Below are 4,323 nucleotides of genomic sequence, written 5' to 3' on the forward strand. Positions count from 1 at the left end.
AGGAGACATCATAAGCATGAGGTCATCCTAAGTTGATCATCTTTTTAAATAGAAACAAAAAAAGTACTTGTCATCATTATCTCTTAAATCACCTTTTTCATTCTCCTTCCCAAGATTTTAAACAAAAAAAAAAAAAACCCACGCGACGATCGGGACTTCCAAAAATGACACCATCGTCATTCGAGGAACGCGCGTCAATTGGACGGCACCAAAGTTAAACTTGGTGCTTGGTCTCACCGCTCCCTTTGTTTGTTCATACCGACAATTTATTGATGGTGGGTTTGATGTGCTGGAAGATAATATTGCACGAGCACTTCTTTTACCCGGATACGRTTGGTCGCAAGACAACCGTCGGAAGATTTTGATGTCCGGGCATTTAACGTTAGAGGCAGCCCTATGGTTTCAGTTTGTGCGTCACAATATCATGCCTTCCATGCATGATCGTACATTGTCTCGGGCAAAGTGTATTTTGGTTTATTGCATCCTAAAGGAACTCCCGATCGACGTGGGCGCACTCGCTTACTCTACACTACTAACATCAACTATGCGAGCTAGTTCGCGTTTGATTTTTCCAGTTTTGATCACGAAGTTGTTGACAACCGCGAAGGTACCTGTTTCGGAGCATGATATCATTACCTTCAACAACTCCTTGCTCGATCAAGGTACAGTCAACCGCATGCACAAACCGGACCAAGAAAATGCTGACTTAGCCGACGATGCTAAGGGCCCGCAACTGTCACCAGGACCTGCTGCCAACAGTCCTTGAAGGCTCGATGACCCTTCTGTTCCAGCCTCTTCACCAACCGCAACTACCCCTCCGACCAATACCGACATCCCGCCAATACCACCTACGGCCACGAGGTATGGTTCGGAGGTTTGGTTGTCACTCATGGCAAGTCAATGGGAGGAATGTAATCAGAAAATAGGAACGATGGTGGATGCGTTAGCAAAGATTGCCGAGAGAATCACGCATGTGGAAGATCGAGTTGCCGGACTAACCAAGTGTTCAGAGAAATTTTGGATGTATAACCGAGACCGGAACCGGGTCGTGAACAGATTTTTATCGCACAAGAATGTGATGCTAGCTTCGGAGATACCACGCTTTCCCGAAGGCCTTTGCCCTCCCCAAGTTTGGCTACCAAAGATCAGACGGACTACCACCATGGATACCACGGGTGAGGCATCCGCCAGTCGGGACGATACGGGTAAAAGGGATTGATCATCTTCCTTGGTGTTTCATTATGATCTTTTTAAACTCAAAAACAATATTTTTTTGGATTGGGTGTTTAACTTTATCCGACCGCCTCCGTTTATGTTCATATATGGTGGTCGTTGATTGTGAATATGTCTTTTGATAATTGCTACTCTAACTTACTTTTGTTCGTTTCGGCGTTGACAATTTATTGGTATATCGTTGGCTTATTCTTCATTTTTCAGGTGCGATTTCCTTGATGAGATTTTTGGGTTGCAAAAATTAAAATGACGTGGGTCATCTTTCTTTTTGGCCCAAAAATTGGAAGACACAAAAAGATAGAAAAAATAAAGCAAAATGCTTTAACCTAATGACAAAAAGTGAATATCACTTCTTGGGTTTTCTTGAAAGTGTCAAAGACACAGCAAAAAGAGCCGAAAAATGCAAAATCATTCAAAGCAATTGTTGTCATTCTAAGACAAGTTTGGGGGGATTTTTTTTAGCCAAAAACACTACCCCGATAAAAGTCCCTCCGATTAATTTTTGCACCTTCAAGATCAAAGAAGGGTGGTTGCACAACATTCAAAGCCCGACGATACTTCAACGCCCATCCGTAAGTTATGATTTCTTGTTCCTCTTTGTTCATATTCCGTTTATTTTTGATTACTTGAGGACAAGTAATATCTTAAGTTTGGGGGTGTGATAACTCTTATTTTTAAGAGTTATTTCCTTTTTTTTCCTCCTTTTTTGCTACTATTAAATACCCAATTTTATTGTTTTTGTCTTTTATTCCAAAAAGTTTTAAAAAGTTGTTGAAACACAAAGGAAGAGTACTATTCCAAAAATCTGTATTTTTCTGACAGCTCTGCCCACTGTGGCACCACTGTGGGAAGTCTTCCAGCCTTGCTAAAGCTTCTTGGGAAAAGTGCAGCTTAAAGATTCCTCGAGATATTTTTCCTCCAGCTGTTATGAGCTGTCTTCCTTATTGTATTTTATTTTCTTTTATATTTTCTTTAACCTAGTACTAATTACCCTTGGGTAATGATTGGGTGTCCTTCACCCCTTTGCCTCTCCCCTATATAAAGGAGCTTGGGAGAACCATTTTGAAGTGTGCAAGGGTATGCTAAAGTGTGCCAAACACCATATTTTGTAGACATATGTTTCATCTCTTTTAATATTATAAATGCTTTTTAATTTTATGTCTTTAATTTCTTGTCTTTAATTTTATGTCTTTAATTTTATGTCTTTAATTTTATGTCTTTAATTTCTTGTCTTTAATTTTTTGTCTTTAATTTCTAGTATTTTATTTCCTTGTACTTGTAATTTAGTTTTACATTAATGCAATTTATATTTCAGTATTATTTTATGTCTTTAATTATGTCTAGCTAAATTACTTGTATGAGTGTGTGAGTTTAACTTAGGATGTTTTTATAATATTTGGGTGTTTTTATCTTTTATCACTTCGTAACTTGGTCACTTAAGACGATGCTTAAAGTGCGGATAAGCTGATCACTTTGAAGTGTTAATATTAGATCTTAGACCCAGAGATGGGTGGATCCGAAATACGGCTTAAGTGATGCACAATGAACTCGAGAGGGTCTTTGAATAATTACGCGGAGACGCGAATTTTGCATGCATCTAGCTAGGGGTNATCCGAAATACGGCTTAAGTGATGCACAATGAACTCGAGAGGGTCTTTGAATAATTACGCGGAGACGCGAATTTTGCATGCATCTAGCTAGGGGTTAAGCAATAGGTATTTCCATCACAAAGAGATTTGGGTGAAAATTTGCATTTCTTTTACTTTTTAGCTAGATCGGCAAGTCTCGAAGTGGTAAATGTAAAAACCTTATGGACTTTATAAGGCCCGGTTATAAAAGTTTACTTTCGAGAGATCGAAACTTTTATAAACAACTCGTAAAAGTCTAACCATTTTATTATTAATTTTATCTTAGGCAACACTTGCACCCATGCCCATCATTTAATATTAGAAGTTTATTGTGTTAATTAGCTAGTCGGTCTTATTTCAGTCTTTTTATAAACAAAAATCCAAAGTTATTTTACATCTCAAAACTTGTGCAAGAAGTTCATGAAAAATCTCTAAATCTCAATCATCCTTTCTCTGTGGGAATGATCTCGGTACTTTGTACCACTTTATCACTTGCAAGCGATCATAGTGTCGGCGTGCACTTGCACCGTCATTGTGGGGATATTMTGCCCACTAGGAAAASACGAACGATCCCTTCCTGCCAAAGGTATTGTTCAATATCTCTCAACAACCTTTGTTTAAAGACTCTACCTCTCAGGTAGTGATTAYTTTAGAATATCAACTTCATATTCCATCAACAACCTGCAGTCGACTGGAGTGGGTACCTGATCAACCCATCTATTGTGCTTCTACCGACCAGCAGATGTCTCAGCTGAAGGAGTCACTCGACCAGACTAGAATAAAAATTCTTCTTCGTACCTTTAGTGGTGGTGAGTTTGACTTCTTGTCTGAAGCTGAAAGACTCAAGGCACTAAGGGCTGAAGAAGAGCTAGAGCTTCAAAAGAAGCAGATTGAAGACAGCTTGAAGCTGGCCAAGTCACTAGCTGAAGAAGTCCTTTCCAAGAAAAAGTCCAAGAAAACGGTGAACGCTGTCCAAGTCCAGGCTAAACTTCTTTCTATTGCAGAAGTTGAGCATGAGAAGAACCTGAAGCTAGCGGAAAAGGACAAGCGATGGAGTGAAGCAAAGTTGAAAAAGAGAATCAGTCGCCGCCCGATATTGAGACACGCACCACTGGACCTAAGGTTGCTCCTCTCGATGCTCCTCTGCATACCGATGTCCATCCTCTCGAGGACATCTTTGCTTACGCCAGTGACAATCCTTTTGTATCACTGATGGCCCCTTAGGTATTTTATCTTCCTACCCTTTCTTTTCTTCTAACCTTGAGCTTTCAGCTCACACTTCTTCTTATACAGGTCCTTCTTCGATGCATCAGTCTGATGCTCAGGAAGTGGAAGTGGAAGAAAGAGAGAAAGATTATTGTTGATCCTCTCTCTCAGTGATTTGATGATAATCCCTTTTTCCTTTCGATGTATTTCTGTATCTGTAATTTCAGTTCCAGCGATCATACACTGAGCTTGTTCA

This window comes from Cynara cardunculus (assembly GCF_001531365.2).
Source record: "Cynara cardunculus var. scolymus isolate 2C chromosome LG 17, CcrdV1, whole genome shotgun sequence".
NCBI lineage: Eukaryota > Viridiplantae > Streptophyta > Magnoliopsida > Asterales > Asteraceae > Cynara > Cynara cardunculus.